General features: G+C 49.3%; 2 non-coding genes and 1 pseudogene across 2 annotated transcripts; all 3 read left to right on the forward strand.

The window, feature by feature from the left end:
- Nucleotides 1–16,078: 16,078 nt before the first annotated feature.
- LOC147870419 (small subunit ribosomal RNA) lies at nucleotides 16,079–17,996 on the forward strand. Its single transcript, XR_015533434.1, has one exon. It is a non-coding gene; the product is annotated as a small subunit ribosomal RNA (ribosomal RNA).
- Nucleotides 17,997–18,820: 824 nt separating this feature from the next.
- On the forward strand, nucleotides 18,821–18,976 carry LOC147870420 (5.8S ribosomal RNA). Its single transcript, XR_015533437.1, has one exon. It is a non-coding gene; the product is annotated as a 5.8S ribosomal RNA (ribosomal RNA).
- Nucleotides 18,977–19,490: 514 nt separating this feature from the next.
- Nucleotides 19,491–19,925, forward strand: part of LOC147870421 (large subunit ribosomal RNA) — a 4,225-nt pseudogene continuing 3,790 nt past the window's right edge.

Raw genomic sequence — 19,925 nt, forward strand, 5'->3', positions numbered from 1 at the left:
AAATTTCCAAAATGCAGAAAAATATTCATAATTGAAGAAAGTTGGCCTTGCTGTGCATAGTAATGCCGTTAATTGACTAAAAATAAATTTCCGCTGTGTTAGCTGGGCCTTACTTGGACGGTACGAATTCTGCGGCTATGTCCCGTGGTGCGTGGTACATGAAACCAGTTCTGCGGCTATGTCCGACCGTGCGTGTTAGTTGAGTCGCTTCAGCGGCTAAGTCCGAAAATTTCCAAAATGCAGAAAAATATTCATAATTGAAGAAAGTTGGCCTTGCTGTGCATAGTAATGCCGTTAATTGACTAAAAATAAATTTCCGCTGTGTTAGCTGGGCCTTACTTGGACGGTACGAATTCTGCGGCTATGTCCCGTGGTGCGTGGTACATGAAACCAGTTCTGCGGCTATGTCCCACCGTGCGTGTTACTTGAGTCGCTTCAGCGGCTAAGTCCAAAAAATTTCCAAAATGCAGAAAAATACACATAATTGAAGAAAATTGGGCTTGCTGTGCTTAATAAAATCGTTAATAGATTAAAAATAAATTTCCGCTGTGTTAGCTGGGCCTTACTTGGACGGTACGAATTCTGCGGCTATGTCCCGTGGTGCGTGGTACTTGAAACCAGTTCTGCGGCTATGTCCGACCGTGCGTGTTAGTTGAGTCGCTTCAGCGGCTAAGTCCGAAAATTTCCAAAATGCAGAAAAATATTCATAATTGAAGAAAGTTGGCCTTGCTGTGCATAGTAATGCCGTTAATTGACTAAAAATAAATTTCCGCTGTGTTAGCTGGGCCTTACTTGGACGGTACGAATTCTGCGGCTATGTCCCGTGGTGCGTGGTACATGAAACCAGTTCTGCGGCTATGTCCGACCGTGCGTGTTAGTTGAGTCGCTTCAGCGGCTAAGTCCGAAAATTTCCAAAATGCAGAAAAATATTCATAATTGAAGAAAGTTGGCCTTGCTGTGCATAGTAATGCCGTTAATTGACTAAAAATAAATTTCCGCTGTGTTAGCTGGGCCTTACTTGGACGGTACGAATTCTGCGGCTATGTCCCGTGGTGCGTGGTACATGAAACCAGTTCTGCGGCTATGTCCCACCGTGCGTGTTACTTGAGTCGCTTCAGCGGCTAAGTCCAAAAAATTTCCAAAATGCAGAAAAATACACATAATTGAAGAAAATTGGGCTTGCTGTGCTTAATAAAATCGTTAATAGATTAAAAATAAATTTCCGCTGTGTTAGCTGGGCCTTACTTGGACGGTACGAATTCTGCGGCTATGTCCCGTGGTGCGTGGTACTTGAAATCAGTTCTGCGGCTATGTCCCACCGTGCGTGTTACTTGAGTCGCTTCAGCGGCTAAGTCCGAAAATTTCCAAAATGCAGAAAAATATACATAATTGAATAAAGTTGGCCTTGCTGTGCTTAATAATATCGTTAATAGATTAAAAATAAATTTCCGCTGTGTTAGGTGGGCCTTACTTGGACGGTACGAATTCTGCGGCTATGTCCCGTGGTGCGTGGTACTTGAAACCAGTTCTGCGGCTATGTCCGACCGTGCGTGTTAGTTGAGTCGCTTCAGCGGCTAAGTCCAAAAAATTTCCAAAATGCAGAAAAATACACATAATTGAAGAAAATTGGGCTTGCTGTGCTTAATAAAATCGTTAATAGATTAAAAATAAATTACCGCTGTGTTAGGTGGGCCTTACTTGGACGGTACGAATTCTGCGGCTATGTCCCGTGGTGCGTGGTACTTGAAATCAGTTCTGCGGCTATGTCCCACCGTGCGTGTTACTTGAGTCGCTTCAGCGGCTAAGTCCGAAAATTTCCAAAATGCAGAAAAATATACATAATTGAAGAAAGTTGGCCTTGCTGTGCTTAATAATATCGTTAATAGATTAAAAATAAATTTCCGCTGTGTTAGGTGGGCCTTACTTGGACGGGACGAATTCTGCGGCTATGTCCCGTGGTGCGTGGTACTTGAAACCAGTTCTGCGGCTATGTCCGACCGTGCGTGTTAGTTGAGTCGCTTCAGCGGCTAAGTCCGAAAATTTCCAAAATGCAGAAAAATATACATAATTGAAGAAAGTTGGCCTTGCTGTGCATAGTAATGCCGTTAATTGACTAAAAATAAATTTCCGCTGTGTTAGGTGGGCCTTACTTGGACGGGACGAATTCTGCGGCTATGTCCCGTGGTGCGTGGTACTTGAAATCAGTTCTGCGGCTATGTCCGACCGTGCGTGTTAGTTGAGTCGCTTCAGCGGCTAAGTCCAAAAAATTTCCAAAATGCAGAAAAATACACATAATTGAAGAAAATTGGGCTTGCTGTGCTTAATAAAATCGTTAATAGATTAAAAATAAATTACCGCTGTGTTAGGTGGGCCTTACTTGGACGGTACGAATTCTGCGGCTATGTCCCGTGGTGCGTGGTACTTGAAACCAGTTCTGCGGCTATGTCCGACCGTGCGTGTTAGTTGAGTCGCTTCAGCGGCTAAGTCCGAAAATTTCCAAAATGCAGAAAAATATTCATAATTGAAGAAAGTTGGCCTTGCTGTGCATAGTAATGCCGTTAATTGACTAAAAATAAATTTCCGCTGTGTTAGGTGGGCCTTACTTGGACGGGACGAATTCTGCGGCTATGTCCCGTGGTGCGTGGTACTTGAAATCAGTTCTGCGGCTATGTCCGACCGTGCGTGTTAGTTGAGTCGCTTCAGCGGCTAAGTCCAAAAAATTTCCAAAATGCAGAAAAATACACATAATTGAAGAAAATTGGGCTTGCTGTGCTTAATAAAATCGTTAATAGATTAAAAATAAATTACCGCTGTGTTAGGTGGGCCTTACTTGGACGGTACGAATTCTGCGGCTATGTCCCGTGGTGCGTGGTACTTGAAACCAGTTCTGCGGCTATGTCCCACCGTGCGTGTTACTTGAGTCGCTTCAGCGGCTAAGTCCAAAAAATTTCCAAAATGCAGAAAAATACACATAATTGAAGAAAATTGGGCTTGCTGTGCTTAATAAAATCGTTAATAGATTAAAAATAAATTTCCGCTGTGTTAGCTGGGCCTTACTTGGACGGTACGAATTCTGCGGCTATGTCCCGTGGTGCGTGGTACTTGAAACCAGTTCTGCGGCTATGTCCGACCGTGCGTGTTAGTTGAGTCGCTTCAGCGGCTAAGTCCGAAAATTTCCAAAATGCAGAAAAATATTCATAATTGAAGAAAGTTGGCCTTGCTGTGCATAGTAATGCCGTTAATTGACTAAAAATAAATTTCCGCTGTGTTAGGTGGGCCTTACTTGGACGGGACGAATTCTGCGGCTATGTCCCGTGGTGCGTGGTACTTGAAATCAGTTCTGCGGCTATGTCCGACCGTGCGTGTTAGTTGAGTCGCTTCAGCGGCTAAGTCCAAAAAATTTCCAAAATGCAGAAAAATACACATAATTGAAGAAAATTGGGCTTGCTGTGCTTAATAAAATCGTTAATAGATTAAAAATAAATTACCGCTGTGTTAGGTGGGCCTTACTTGGACGGTACGAATTCTGCGGCTATGTCCCGTGGTGCGTGGTACTTGAAACCAGTTCTGCGGCTATGTCCGACCGTGCGTGTTAGTTGAGTCGCTTCAGCGGCTAAGTCCGAAAATTTCCAAAATGCAGAAAAATATTCATAATTGAAGAAAGTTGGCCTTGCTGTGCATAGTAATGCCGTTAATTGACTAAAAATAAATTTCCGCTGTGTTAGCTGGGCCTTACTTGGACGGTACGAATTCTGCGGCTATGTCCCGTGGTGCGTGGTACATGAAACCAGTTCTGCGGCTATGTCCGACCGTGCGTGTTAGTTGAGTCGCTTCAGCGGCTAAGTCCGAAAATTTCCAAAATGCAGAAAAATATTCATAATTGAAGAAAGTTGGCCTTGCTGTGCATAGTAATGCCGTTAATTGACTAAAAATAAATTTCCGCTGTGTTAGCTGGGCCTTACTTGGACGGTACGAATTCTGCGGCTATGTCCCGTGGTGCGTGGTACATGAAACCAGTTCTGCGGCTATGTCCCACCGTGCGTGTTACTTGAGTCGCTTCAGCGGCTAAGTCCAAAAAATTTCCAAAATGCAGAAAAATACACATAATTGAAGAAAATTGGGCTTGCTGTGCTTAATAAAATCGTTAATAGATTAAAAATAAATTTCCGCTGTGTTAGCTGGGCCTTACTTGGACGGTACGAATTCTGCGGCTATGTCCCGTGGTGCGTGGTACTTGAAACCAGTTCTGCGGCTATGTCCGACCGTGCGTGTTAGTTGAGTCGCTTCAGCGGCTAAGTCCGAAAATTTCCAAAATGCAGAAAAATATTCATAATTGAAGAAAGTTGGCCTTGCTGTGCATAGTAATGCCGTTAATTGACTAAAAATAAATTTCCGCTGTGTTAGCTGGGCCTTACTTGGACGGTACGAATTCTGCGGCTATGTCCCGTGGTGCGTGGTACATGAAACCAGTTCTGCGGCTATGTCCGACCGTGCGTGTTAGTTGAGTCGCTTCAGCGGCTAAGTCCGAAAATTTCCAAAATGCAGAAAAATATTCATAATTGAAGAAAGTTGGCCTTGCTGTGCATAGTAATGCCGTTAATTGACTAAAAATAAATTTCCGCTGTGTTAGCTGGGCCTTACTTGGACGGTACGAATTCTGCGGCTATGTCCCGTGGTGCGTGGTACATGAAACCAGTTCTGCGGCTATGTCCCACCGTGCGTGTTACTTGAGTCGCTTCAGCGGCTAAGTCCGAAAATTTCCAAAATGCAGAAAAATATACATAATTGAAGAAAGTTGGCCTTGCTGTGCATAGTAATGCCGTTAATTGACTAAAAATAAATTTCCGCTGTGTTAGGTGGGCCTTACTTGGACGGGACGAATTCTGCGGCTATGTCCCGTGGTGCGTGGTACTTGAAATCAGTTCTGCGGCTATGTCCGACCGTGCGTGTTAGTTGAGTCGCTTCAGCGGCTAAGTCCAAAAAATTTCCAAAATGCAGAAAAATACACATAATTGAAGAAAATTGGGCTTGCTGTGCTTAATAAAATCGTTAATAGATTAAAAATAAATTACCGCTGTGTTAGGTGGGCCTTACTTGGACGGTACGAATTCTGCGGCTATGTCCCGTGGTGCGTGGTACTTGAAACCAGTTCTGCGGCTATGTCCGACCGTGCGTGTTAGTTGAGTCGCTTCAGCGGCTAAGTCCGAAAATTTCCAAAATGCAGAAAAATATTCATAATTGAAGAAAGTTGGCCTTGCTGTGCATAGTAATGCCGTTAATTGACTAAAAATAAATTTCCGCTGTGTTAGGTGGGCCTTACTTGGACGGGACGAATTCTGCGGCTATGTCCCGTGGTGCGTGGTACTTGAAATCAGTTCTGCGGCTATGTCCCACCGTGCGTGTTACTTGAGTCGCTTCAGCGGCTAAGTCCAAAAAATTTCCAAAATGCAGAAAAATACACATAATTGAAGAAAATTGGGCTTGCTGTGCTTAATAAAATCGTTAATAGATTAAAAATAAATTTCCGCTGTGTTAGCTGGGCCTTACTTGGACGGTACGAATTCTGCGGCTATGTCCCGTGGTGCGTGGTACTTGAAACCAGTTCTGCGGCTATGTCCGACCGTGCGTGTTAGTTGAGTCGCTTCAGCGGCTAAGTCCGAAAATTTCCAAAATGCAGAAAAATATTCATAATTGAAGAAAGTTGGCCTTGCTGTGCATAGTAATGCCGTTAATTGACTAAAAATAAATTTCCGCTGTGTTAGCTGGGCCTTACTTGGACGGTACGAATTCTGCGGCTATGTCCCGTGGTGCGTGGTACATGAAACCAGTTCTGCGGCTATGTCCGACCGTGCGTGTTAGTTGAGTCGCTTCAGCGGCTAAGTCCGAAAATTTCCAAAATGCAGAAAAATATTCATAATTGAAGAAAGTTGGCCTTGCTGTGCATAGTAATGCCGTTAATTGACTAAAAATAAATTTCCGCTGTGTTAGCTGGGCCTTACTTGGACGGTACGAATTCTGCGGCTATGTCCCGTGGTGCGTGGTACATGAAACCAGTTCTGCGGCTATGTCCCACCGTGCGTGTTACTTGAGTCGCTTCAGCGGCTAAGTCCAAAAAATTTCCAAAATGCAGAAAAATACACATAATTGAAGAAAATTGGGCTTGCTGTGCTTAATAAAATCGTTAATAGATTAAAAATAAATTTCCGCTGTGTTAGCTGGGCCTTACTTGGACGGTACGAATTCTGCGGCTATGTCCCGTGGTGCGTGGTACTTGAAACCAGTTCTGCGGCTATGTCCGACCGTGCGTGTTAGTTGAGTCGCTTCAGCGGCTAAGTCCGAAAATTTCCAAAATGCAGAAAAATATTCATAATTGAAGAAAGTTGGCCTTGCTGTGCATAGTAATGCCGTTAATTGACTAAAAATAAATTTCCGCTGTGTTAGCTGGGCCTTACTTGGACGGTACGAATTCTGCGGCTATGTCCCGTGGTGCGTGGTACATGAAACCAGTTCTGCGGCTATGTCCGACCGTGCGTGTTAGTTGAGTCGCTTCAGCGGCTAAGTCCGAAAATTTCCAAAATGCAGAAAAATATTCATAATTGAAGAAAGTTGGCCTTGCTGTGCATAGTAATGCCGTTAATTGACTAAAAATAAATTTCCGCTGTGTTAGCTGGGCCTTACTTGGACGGTACGAATTCTGCGGCTATGTCCCGTGGTGCGTGGTACATGAAACCAGTTCTGCGGCTATGTCCCACCGTGCGTGTTACTTGAGTCGCTTCAGCGGCTAAGTCCAAAAAATTTCCAAAATGCAGAAAAATACACATAATTGAAGAAAATTGGGCTTGCTGTGCTTAATAAAATCGTTAATAGATTAAAAATAAATTTCCGCTGTGTTAGCTGGGCCTTACTTGGACGGTACGAATTCTGCGGCTATGTCCCGTGGTGCGTGGTACTTGAAATCAGTTCTGCGGCTATGTCCCACCGTGCGTGTTACTTGAGTCGCTTCAGCGGCTAAGTCCGAAAATTTCCAAAATGCAGAAAAATATACATAATTGAATAAAGTTGGCCTTGCTGTGCTTAATAATATCGTTAATAGATTAAAAATAAATTTCCGCTGTGTTAGGTGGGCCTTACTTGGACGGTACGAATTCTGCGGCTATGTCCCGTGGTGCGTGGTACTTGAAACCAGTTCTGCGGCTATGTCCGACCGTGCGTGTTAGTTGAGTCGCTTCAGCGGCTAAGTCCAAAAAATTTCCAAAATGCAGAAAAATACACATAATTGAAGAAAATTGGGCTTGCTGTGCTTAATAAAATCGTTAATAGATTAAAAATAAATTACCGCTGTGTTAGGTGGGCCTTACTTGGACGGTACGAATTCTGCGGCTATGTCCCGTGGTGCGTGGTACTTGAAATCAGTTCTGCGGCTATGTCCCACCGTGCGTGTTACTTGAGTCGCTTCAGCGGCTAAGTCCGAAAATTTCCAAAATGCAGAAAAATATACATAATTGAAGAAAGTTGGCCTTGCTGTGCTTAATAATATCGTTAATAGATTAAAAATAAATTTCCGCTGTGTTAGGTGGGCCTTACTTGGACGGGACGAATTCTGCGGCTATGTCCCGTGGTGCGTGGTACTTGAAACCAGTTCTGCGGCTATGTCCGACCGTGCGTGTTAGTTGAGTCGCTTCAGCGGCTAAGTCCGAAAATTTCCAAAATGCAGAAAAATATACATAATTGAAGAAAGTTGGCCTTGCTGTGCATAGTAATGCCGTTAATTGACTAAAAATAAATTTCCGCTGTGTTAGGTGGGCCTTACTTGGACGGGACGAATTCTGCGGCTATGTCCCGTGGTGCGTGGTACTTGAAATCAGTTCTGCGGCTATGTCCGACCGTGCGTGTTAGTTGAGTCGCTTCAGCGGCTAAGTCCAAAAAATTTCCAAAATGCAGAAAAATACACATAATTGAAGAAAATTGGGCTTGCTGTGCTTAATAAAATCGTTAATAGATTAAAAATAAATTACCGCTGTGTTAGGTGGGCCTTACTTGGACGGTACGAATTCTGCGGCTATGTCCCGTGGTGCGTGGTACTTGAAACCAGTTCTGCGGCTATGTCCGACCGTGCGTGTTAGTTGAGTCGCTTCAGCGGCTAAGTCCGAAAATTTCCAAAATGCAGAAAAATATTCATAATTGAAGAAAGTTGGCCTTGCTGTGCATAGTAATGCCGTTAATTGACTAAAAATAAATTTCCGCTGTGTTAGGTGGGCCTTACTTGGACGGGACGAATTCTGCGGCTATGTCCCGTGGTGCGTGGTACTTGAAATCAGTTCTGCGGCTATGTCCGACCGTGCGTGTTAGTTGAGTCGCTTCAGCGGCTAAGTCCAAAAAATTTCCAAAATGCAGAAAAATACACATAATTGAAGAAAATTGGGCTTGCTGTGCTTAATAAAATCGTTAATAGATTAAAAATAAATTACCGCTGTGTTAGGTGGGCCTTACTTGGACGGTACGAATTCTGCGGCTATGTCCCGTGGTGCGTGGTACTTGAAACCAGTTCTGCGGCTATGTCCCACCGTGCGTGTTACTTGAGTCGCTTCAGCGGCTAAGTCCAAAAAATTTCCAAAATGCAGAAAAATACACATAATTGAAGAAAATTGGGCTTGCTGTGCTTAATAAAATCGTTAATAGATTAAAAATAAATTTCCGCTGTGTTAGCTGGGCCTTACTTGGACGGTACGAATTCTGCGGCTATGTCCCGTGGTGCGTGGTACTTGAAACCAGTTCTGCGGCTATGTCCGACCGTGCGTGTTAGTTGAGTCGCTTCAGCGGCTAAGTCCGAAAATTTCCAAAATGCAGAAAAATATTCATAATTGAAGAAAGTTGGCCTTGCTGTGCATAGTAATGCCGTTAATTGACTAAAAATAAATTTCCGCTGTGTTAGCTGGGCCTTACTTGGACGGTACGAATTCTGCGGCTATGTCCCGTGGTGCGTGGTACATGAAACCAGTTCTGCGGCTATGTCCGACCGTGCGTGTTAGTTGAGTCGCTTCAGCGGCTAAGTCCGAAAATTTCCAAAATGCAGAAAAATATTCATAATTGAAGAAAGTTGGCCTTGCTGTGCATAGTAATGCCGTTAATTGACTAAAAATAAATTTCCGCTGTGTTAGCTGGGCCTTACTTGGACGGTACGAATTCTGCGGCTATGTCCCGTGGTGCGTGGTACATGAAACCAGTTCTGCGGCTATGTCCCACCGTGCGTGTTACTTGAGTCGCTTCAGCGGCTAAGTCCAAAAAATTTCCAAAATGCAGAAAAATACACATAATTGAAGAAAATTGGGCTTGCTGTGCTTAATAAAATCGTTAATAGATTAAAAATAAATTTCCGCTGTGTTAGCTGGGCCTTACTTGGACGGTACGAATTCTGCGGCTATGTCCCGTGGTGCGTGGTACTTGAAATCAGTTCTGCGGCTATGTCCCACCGTGCGTGTTACTTGAGTCGCTTCAGCGGCTAAGTCCGAAAATTTCCAAAATGCAGAAAAATATACATAATTGAATAAAGTTGGCCTTGCTGTGCTTAATAATATCGTTAATAGATTAAAAATAAATTTCCGCTGTGTTAGGTGGGCCTTACTTGGACGGTACGAATTCTGCGGCTATGTCCCGTGGTGCGTGGTACTTGAAACCAGTTCTGCGGCTATGTCCGACCGTGCGTGTTAGTTGAGTCGCTTCAGCGGCTAAGTCCAAAAAATTTCCAAAATGCAGAAAAATACACATAATTGAAGAAAATTGGGCTTGCTGTGCTTAATAAAATCGTTAATAGATTAAAAATAAATTACCGCTGTGTTAGGTGGGCCTTACTTGGACGGTACGAATTCTGCGGCTATGTCCCGTGGTGCGTGGTACTTGAAATCAGTTCTGCGGCTATGTCCCACCGTGCGTGTTACTTGAGTCGCTTCAGCGGCTAAGTCCGAAAATTTCCAAAATGCAGAAAAATATACATAATTGAAGAAAGTTGGCCTTGCTGTGCTTAATAATATCGTTAATAGATTAAAAATAAATTTCCGCTGTGTTAGGTGGGCCTTACTTGGACGGGACGAATTCTGCGGCTATGTCCCGTGGTGCGTGGTACTTGAAACCAGTTCTGCGGCTATGTCCGACCGTGCGTGTTAGTTGAGTCGCTTCAGCGGCTAAGTCCGAAAATTTCCAAAATGCAGAAAAATATACATAATTGAAGAAAGTTGGCCTTGCTGTGCATAGTAATGCCGTTAATTGACTAAAAATAAATTTCCGCTGTGTTAGGTGGGCCTTACTTGGACGGGACGAATTCTGCGGCTATGTCCCGTGGTGCGTGGTACTTGAAATCAGTTCTGCGGCTATGTCCGACCGTGCGTGTTAGTTGAGTCGCTTCAGCGGCTAAGTCCAAAAAATTTCCAAAATGCAGAAAAATACACATAATTGAAGAAAATTGGGCTTGCTGTGCTTAATAAAATCGTTAATAGATTAAAAATAAATTACCGCTGTGTTAGGTGGGCCTTACTTGGACGGTACGAATTCTGCGGCTATGTCCCGTGGTGCGTGGTACTTGAAACCAGTTCTGCGGCTATGTCCGACCGTGCGTGTTAGTTGAGTCGCTTCAGCGGCTAAGTCCGAAAATTTCCAAAATGCAGAAAAATATTCATAATTGAAGAAAGTTGGCCTTGCTGTGCATAGTAATGCCGTTAATTGACTAAAAATAAATTTCCGCTGTGTTAGGTGGGCCTTACTTGGACGGGACGAATTCTGCGGCTATGTCCCGTGGTGCGTGGTACTTGAAATCAGTTCTGCGGCTATGTCCGACCGTGCGTGTTAGTTGAGTCGCTTCAGCGGCTAAGTCCAAAAAATTTCCAAAATGCAGAAAAATACACATAATTGAAGAAAATTGGGCTTGCTGTGCTTAATAAAATCGTTAATAGATTAAAAATAAATTACCGCTGTGTTAGGTGGGCCTTACTTGGACGGTACGAATTCTGCGGCTATGTCCCGTGGTGCGTGGTACTTGAAACCAGTTCTGCGGCTATGTCCCACCGTGCGTGTTACTTGAGTCGCTTCAGCGGCTAAGTCCAAAAAATTTCCAAAATGCAGAAAAATACACATAATTGAAGAAAATTGGGCTTGCTGTGCTTAATAAAATCGTTAATAGATTAAAAATAAATTTCCGCTGTGTTAGCTGGGCCTTACTTGGACGGTACGAATTCTGCGGCTATGTCCCGTGGTGCGTGGTACTTGAAACCAGTTCTGCGGCTATGTCCCACCGTGCGTGTTACTTGAGTCGCTTCAGCGGCTAAGTCCAAAAAATTTCCAAAATGCAGAAAAATACACATAATTGAAGAAAATTGGGCTTGCTGTGCTTAATAAAATCGTTAATAGATTAAAAATAAATTTCCGCTGTGTTAGCTGGGCCTTACTTGGACGGTACGAATTCTGCGGCTATGTCCCGTGGTGCGTGGTACTTGAAATCAGTTCTGCGGCTATGTCCCACCGTGCGTGTTACTTGAGTCGCTTCAGCGGCTAAGTCCGAAAATTTCCAAAATGCAGAAAAATATACATAATTGAATAAAGTTGGCCTTGCTGTGCTTAATAATATCGTTAATAGATTAAAAATAAATTTCCGCTGTGTTAGGTGGGCCTTACTTGGACGGTACGAATTCTGCGGCTATGTCCCGTGGTGCGTGGTACTTGAAACCAGTTCTGCGGCTATGTCCGACCGTGCGTGTTAGTTGAGTCGCTTCAGCGGCTAAGTCCGAAAATTTCCAAAATGCAGAAAAATATTCATAATTGAAGAAAGTTGGCCTTGCTGTGCATAGTAATGCCGTTAATTGACTAAAAATAAATTTCCGCTGTGTTAGGTGGGCCTTAATTGGACGGTACGAATTCTGCGGCTATGTCCCGTGGTGCGTGGTACTTGAAACCAGTTCTGCGGCTATGTCCGACCGTGCGTGTTACTTGAGTCGCTTCAGCGGCTAAGTCCGAAAATTTCCAAAATGCAGAAAAATATTCATAATTGAAGAAAGTTGGCCTTGCTGTGCATAGTAATGCCGTTAATTGACTAAAAATAAATTTCCGCTGTGTTAGCTGGGCCTTACTTGGACGGTACGAATTCTGCGGCTATGTCCCGTGGTGCGTGGTACATGAAACCAGTTCTGCGGCTATGTCCCACCGTGCGTGTTACTTGAGTCGCTTCAGCGGCTAAGTCCGAAAATTTCTAAAGTGCAGAAAAATATTAAATAAAGCGGTTATATAAGTAAGTATGTGTATGTATTCTAACATATACAAAATTTAGTATGATCGGAAATGATTAAGGAAGAGAAAAACTTAATTAAAATTTCTGGCGGCAGCCGAGGGGCCATCCGCCGTTGTCCGCGGCTCTGCCTCTTCCGTGACTGACGAATGCTGAGATAAGGGGGGTCCAGACTATAGTATATGAGCTTGGCGAGCGAGGCTCTCCTCGAGCAGGGGGAAGTCTGAGATTGGACTACCGGCCGCCGGGGACCCTGTCGCCGGCAGGCCATTCGCGCTTCCGCCCCGCGTTGGCTGAGGCAGTTTAGGGCAAGAGTGGCACAAGTGCACCGACCGCCGTGTCCTTTGGGGTCGGCGCCCGTCACCCCGCTCAGTGGCCGGCGAAGACCGGCCGAGTCTCGGGTTCGAGTCGGCACAGGACACTGAGTGCAAGAGTGACACAAGTAACGGCGTTCACGGGCGGCCTCTGGGAGATTGCCCTCAGTACCACCGGGCAACGCGGGGGACTGCAGGCCTCGACCCGCGCCGCTCGATCCCCGTTTAGGGCAAGAGTGGCACAAGTGCACCGACCGCCGTGTCCTTTGGGGTCGGCGCCCGTCACCCCGCTCAGTGGCCGGCGAAGACTGGTCGAGTCTCGGGTTCGAGTCGGCACTCGAGCCTGAGTGCAAGAGTGGCACAAGTGATGGTCTTCACGGGCGGCCTCTGGGAAGCTGCCCCTAGTACCAGCGGACATCAGCGAGGGACTGCAGGCCTCGGCCCGCGCTACTTGCGACCGTTTAGGGCAAGAGGGGCACAAGTGTATCGACCGCCGTGTAATTTGTGGTCAACCCGCGCTGTTGCCTGCGAAGACCGGCCGAGTCTCGGGTTCGAGTCGGCACAGGGCACTGAGTGCAAGAGTGACACAAGTAACGGCCTTCACGGGCGGCCTCTGGGAGATTGCCCTCAGTACCACCGGGCAACGCGGGGGACTGCAGGCCTCGTCCCGCGCCGCTCGATCCCCGTTTAGGGCAAGAGTGGCACATGTGCACCGATCGCCGTCTTCAACGGGGTCGGCGCCCGTCAACCCGCGCAGTGGCCGGCGGAGGCTCCGGTTCGAGTCGGCACTCGATTCCGAGTGCAAGAGTGGCACACGTGACGGCCTTCACGGGCGGCCTCTGGGAAGCTGCACTTAGTACCAGCGGACAACCGCGGGGGAATGCTTTCCTCGGCCCGGTGTACTTGCAACCGTTTAGTGCAAGTGGGGCACAAATGCACCGACCGCCGTGTCCATCGGGGTTGGCGCACGTCAACACGCGCGGTGTCCGGCGGAGGCTCGGGCTCGAGTCGGCCCTCGACTACGAGTGCAAGAGTGGCACATGTGACGGCCTTTACAGGTGGCTTCTGTGAGCCGGCCCTTAGTACCAGCGTGCATCCGCGGGAGACTGAAGACCTCTCCCCGCGCTGCTCGAACCCCGTTTAGGGCAAGAGGGGCACATGTGCACCGATCGCCGTCTTCATCGGGGACGGCGCCCGTCAACCCACGCAGTGGCCGGCGGAGGCTCCGGTTCGAGTCGGCACTCGATTCCGAGTGCAAGAGCGGCACACGTGACGGCCTTCACGGGCGGCCTCTGGGAAGCTGCACTTAGAACCAGCGCGCATCCGCCGGGGGACTGCTGGCCTCGGCCCGCTCTACTTGCAACCGTTTAGGGCAAGTGGAGCACAAGTGCACCGACCGCCGTGTCCATCGGGGTTGGCGCACGTCATCACGCGCGGTGTCCGGCGGAGACTCGGGCTCGAGTCGGCACTCATCTACGAGTGCAAGAGTGGCACATGTGAAGGCCTTAACGGGCGGCCTCTGGGAAGCTGCACTTAGAACGAGCGCGCATCCGCCGGGGACTGAATTCCTCTCCCCGCGCTGCTCGAACCCCGTTTAGGGCATGGGGGGCACATGTGCACCGATCGCCGTCTTCATCGGGGTCGGCGCCCGTCAACCCACGCAGTGGCCGGCGGAGGCTCCGGTTCGAGTCGGCACTCGATTCCGAGTGCAAGAGTGGCACAAGTGATGGCCTTCACGGGCGGCCTCTCGGAAGCTGCACTTAGAACGAGCGCGCATCCGCCGGGGACTGAATTCCTCTCCCCGCGCTGCTCGAACCCCGTTTAGGGCAAGAGGGGCACAAGTGTACAGAAGTCCGTCTCCTGGGGAATCGCGTGCTCGGCTGCCCTCAATGGACAGGCAGAAGCAGGGGTCTGCTCGTAGGTGACTCGGCACTCGAGTGCAAGATTGGCGCAAGTGACGACTTCTCGTGCGGTCACGGTGAGGCTGCCGGCGGTGTCTCTGGCTTCTGCCGCATATATATTCCCGTTCGTGCCCTCCACGTCTTCAGATTTCAAAGTCCCATCCGTGCGTGTTAGGTAGGCCGATTTTAGGGGACCTGCCGCTCGCATTCGGCCGGGTCGCGCTCTCTGAGGCTCAGACGTTACGAGTCTCCCCTGAAAACGCCGCGCTGGCACCTTATTTTGTAGGAAAATTTCACACTTCCTCTAGTTGAACTAACGGATGCGTCGCTGATAAATTGGCCCTTTTTCCGCATAAGACGATTCCTGAGCCTTGGGTGGTGTCTGGATACATCAGGAGGACACAACTGACGGAAGAAAAGCCCGGGTCCGTCCTCCGCCCGGCAGGGGAACGATTTTACGAAAAAGGCCGGCTTCGTTCCCCTTCCCGGCAAGCAGCAGGTGGACGATTTTACGAGAAAGACCGGGTTCGTCCACCTTCCCGGCAAGCAACAGGGGAACGATTTTACGAAGAAGGCCGGCTTCGTTCCCCTTTCCGGCAAGCAACAGGAGGACGATTTGACGTTAAAGACCGGGTTCGTCCTCCTTCCCGGCAAGCAACAGGGGAACGATTTTACGAAAAAGGCCGGCTTCGTTCCCCTTCCCGGCAACCAGCAGGTGGACGATTTGACGATAAAGACCGGGTTCGTCCACCTTCCCGGCAAGCAACAGGGGAACGATTTTACGAAAAAGACCGGCTTCGTTCCCCTTCCCGGCAAGCAGCAGGTGGACGATTTTACGAGAGAGACCGGGTTCGTCCACCTTCCCGGCAAGCAACAGGGGAACGATTTTACGAAAAAGGCCGGCTTCGTTCCCCTTTCCGGCAAGCAACAGGAGGACGATTTGACGATAAAGACCGGGTTCGTCCTCCTTCCCGGCAAGCAACAGGGGAACGATTTTACGAAAAAGGCCGGCTTCGTTCCCCTTCCCGGCAACCAGCAGGTGGACGATTTGACGATAAAGACCGGGTTCGTCCACCTTCCCGGCAAGCAACAGGGGAACGATTTTACGAAAAAGACCGGCTTTGTTCCCCTTCCCGGCAAGCAGCAGGTGGACGATTTTACGAGAGAGACCGGGTTCGTCCACCTTCCCGGCAAGCAACAGGGGAACGATTTTACGAAAAAGGCCGGCTTCGTTCCCCTTCCCGGCAAACCCTTCGCCACCGCGATGCCGCGGCCCTCTGTCCCCCGGACACGGTCTATAGGCGGCGTATCGTGGACACACTGCAACCGACTCACTCGTAGTCCGGGCGCGTGCTAGACTCGCGATGCCAAACGGCGCTTCGGCGCTTATGCATGTCGAGTGAAGAGAGGGAAGGGTGCCCTAATGGCACCACGGTTCTGGGGGCGCTCACGTGGCGTCCCCCTAACGGCACGAAGTGGCCCCTGCTCGCAGGGGCGCACGGAGTGCGAGCGTTGAAGTATGAACTGGACCCCCTCGCCGGACCCATCCGGGACCGCGTGGAGGGGGAGGAACGAGCTCCAAGTGAGTCTTCGGTTCCCTGGTTGATCCTGCCAGTAGTCATATGCTTGTCTCAAAGATTAAGCCATGCATGTCTCAGTGCAAGCCAAATTAAGGTGAAACCGCGAATGGCTCATTAAATCAGTTATGGTTCCTTAGATGGTGGACAGTTACTTGGATAACTGTGGTAATTCTAGAGCTAATACATGCAACCGAGTCCCGACCGGAGACGGTCGGGACGCTTTTATTAGATCAAAACCAATCGGTCGCTCACGCGGCCGTTTGCCTTGGTGACTCTGAATAAATGGAGGCGGATCGCACGGTCTACGAACCGGCGACGCATCTTTCAAATGTCTGCCTTATCAACTGTCGATGGTAGGCTCTGCGCCTACCATGGTTGTAACGGGTAACGGGGAATCAGGGTTCGATTCCGGAGAGGGAGCCTGAGAAACGGCTACCACATCCAAGGAAGGCAGCAGGCGCGCAAATTACCCACTCCCGGCACGGGGAGGTAGTGACGAAAAATAACGATACGGGACTCATCCGAGGCCCCGTAATCGGAATGAGTACACTCTAAAGACTTTAACGAGTATCCATTGGAGGGCAAGTCTGGTGCCAGCAGCCGCGGTAATTCCAGCTCCAATAGCGTATATTAAAGCTGTTGCGGTTAAAAAGCTCGTAGTCGGACTTGTGTCCCACGCTGCCGGTTCACCGCCCGTCGGTGTCTAACTGGCACGCACGTGCGGACGTCCTGCCGGTGGCCCGAGCCGGCGCCCGCGGGCGATGGGGGCGGCGACGCTCCCACGCCTCGGGTCGTCTCGGGGAGGGCCTACACAATCCCGTCGCGGTGCTCTTGACCGAGTGTCACGATGGGCCGGCACTTTTACTTTGAACAAATTAGAGTGCTTAAAGCAGGCAGCAGCCGCCTGAATACCGAGTGCATGGAATAATGGAATAGGACCTCGGTTCTATTTTGTTGGTTTTCGGAAGCCCCGAGGTAATGATCAAAAGGGACAGACGGGGGCATTCGTATTGCGACGTTAGAGGTGAAATTCTTGGATCGTCGCAAGACGGACAGAAGCGAAAGCATTTGCCAAGAATGTTTTCTCTGATCAAGAACGAAAGTTAGAGGTTCGAAGGCGATCAGATACCGCCCTAGTTCTAACCATAAACGATGCCAGCCAGCAATCCGCCGAAGTTCCTCCGATGACTCGGCGGGCGGCTTCCGGGAAACCAAAGCTTTTGGGTTCCGGGGGAAGTATGGTTGCAAAGCTGAAACTTAAAGGAATTGACGGAAGGGCACCACCAGGAGTGGAGCCTGCGGCTTAATTTGACTCAACACGGGAAACCTCACCAGGCCCAGACACCGGGAGGATTGACAGATTGAGAGCTCTTTCTTGATTCGGTGGGTGGTGGTGCATGGCCGTTCTTAGTTGGTGGAGCGATTTGTCTGGTTAATTCCGATAACGAACGAGACTCTAGCCTGCTAAATAGTCGCATCCGGTATCCTCTGTGCTACCGGCGACTCCTAATCTTCTTAGAGGGACAGGCGGCTTCTAGCCGCACGAGATTGAGCAATAACAGGTCTGTGATGCCCTTAGATGTTCTGGGCCGCACGCGCGCTACACTGAAGGAATCAGCGTGTCCTCCCTGGCCGAAAGGTCCGGGTAACCCGCTGAACCTCCTTCGTGCTAGGGATTGGGGCTTGCAATTGTTCCCCATGAACGAGGAATTCCCAGTAAGCGCGAGTCATAAGCTCGCGTTGATTACGTCCCTGCCCTTTGTACACACCGCCCGTCGCTACTACCGATTGAATGATTTAGTGAGGTCTTCGGACCGGTGGGCGCGGGGTTTCGGCCCTTCGATTCCACCGGGAAGATGCCCGAACTTGATCATTTAGAGGAAGTAAAAGTCGTAACAAGGTTTCCGTAGGTGAACCTGCGGAAGGATCATTAACGGCACCGAGAGTGACCGAACAGAGAAGGAAGGCATTAAGAAACCGAGGACGGTTGCTGGCTCTGGGGGAGTGCGTAATCTCGCTTGCGAGTGGACCGCCTTCTCGTGGAAGTACCCGTGTCTGGTCATTCATGATAATACAACCTCTACTGATGACTGAAAAATAGATGACGTCAACCTGAGGGGGGACCGGTCGGCGAAAGTCGCACCGACTCCCCCCGCATGAGGGGGAAGACGCATCATAATATGTGACCACTACTGATGACTGAAAAATAGATGACGTCAACCTGAGGGGGGACCGGTCGGCGAAAGTCGCACCGTCTCCCCCCGAATGAGGGGAAGACGCATCAAAAATTAATAAAAGGAAGGCATTAAGAATGAACCAGATGAACGGGGCTCTGCGGAAGGCGTAATCTCGCCTGTGATTGGACCGGCTCTTCCTGGCAGCGGCCGGATCTCGGAGATAACGTCGTCGGCCTGAGGTGTCCAGGTCGGCGAAGTAATCCCCCGGAGGGGGACGGCAAGACCGTCCCGCCTCGAGGTGGGAAGTAGGAGCGAAAGATGGTGAGTGGGTGCCGGCGGCACGCGGGCTCCGAGGATCCTCAGGGATCCAAGGACAACCCGCGCGACCGCGAGCACTGGGCTTAAAGCCACTTTATCTGCCCACGCAAGGCCGTTTCGGCGGCGCTTGAACGAGAGGGGAGCGCGGTCTGACCGTGCCGCTGTTCTGGGGGCAGCTCCCCCTCGAAAAATAACAACTACCTGTCCTACGGGACTAGCAGTAGCATCCTACCCGAAGCTCTGCTCGAATCTAGAGAAAAACAACCCTGAGCGGTGGATCACTCGGCTCGTGGGTCGATGAAGAACGCAGCTAATTGCGCGTCGACATGTGAACTGCAGGACACATGAACATCGACGTTTCGAACGCACATTGCGGTCCTTGGATTTCCAATCCCGGACCACGCCTGGCTGAGGGTCGGCTACATGAAACCCGTGGGCCCGCGCGGTCTTTAAGATAATAAGGGAAGGAAAGAAAGAAAGAAAGAGAAAGAAAGAAATAAAGGCACGCGAGCGGCCCTACGCTGGGGGGTCTGACGAGCCTGCACCTCGCACCGCCGGCGTCGCTCCGAGCAATCGGTGGCGGCGTCGGCGACTGCGAGGAGGTTAAGGGGAGTCAGTCGCCCTTGAAGGCTTCACAGGGTTCGGTGGAGCGAGCGGATAGACTTAGCTCGCCCTCCTCTCCTCGGCGACGGGGCCCATCCTTCCCCGATCGCGTCTGAGAAGAACTGACGCCCGGCTTGATGTGATGGGAGACAGGCAAACTCCCGAGACAGAGAGAGACACACACTTGCCGGGCGGGAGCGAAAGATATGACCACAATAAATAATGACCACAAAAAAACAAAAAACAAAAACAAAAAGAAATCAGTTCAATGAGAGAGGCTAAGCTTCCGACCGCTCACATCGGCCCGTCGGTACAAAAAACCATCTTTCCGACCTCAGATCAGGCGAGACTACCCGCTGAATTTAAGCATATTACTAGGCGGAGGAAAAGAAACTAACAAGGATTCCCCCAGTAGCTGCGAGCGAACAGGGAAGAGCCCAGCACGGAATCCCGCGCGGAGACGTGCAGGGAGATGTCGTGTGTGGGAGGTCCCACTCTCCCGGGGCGCGGTCCAGCGAGTCCAAGTCTCCCTTGAATGGGGCCATCGCCCGCAGAGGGTGCCAGGCCCGTAGGACCGCGGCCGCTCCCGGGTGGGGACTCTCCTCAGAGTCGTGTTCCTTGAGAGTGGAGCACTAAGAGGGTGGTAAACTCCATCTAAGGCTAAATATGACCACGAGACCGATAGCGAACAAGTACCGTGAGGGAAAGTTGAAAAGAACTTTGAAGAGAGAGTTCAATAGTACGTGAAACCGTTCAGGGGTAAA

Source organism: Zootermopsis nevadensis, unplaced genomic scaffold (genome assembly GCF_977971745.1).
Source record: "Zootermopsis nevadensis isolate Lab colony 2312 unplaced genomic scaffold, Znev_1.0 Znev_ptg000255l, whole genome shotgun sequence".
Lineage (NCBI taxonomy): Eukaryota > Metazoa > Arthropoda > Insecta > Blattodea > Termopsidae > Zootermopsis > Zootermopsis nevadensis.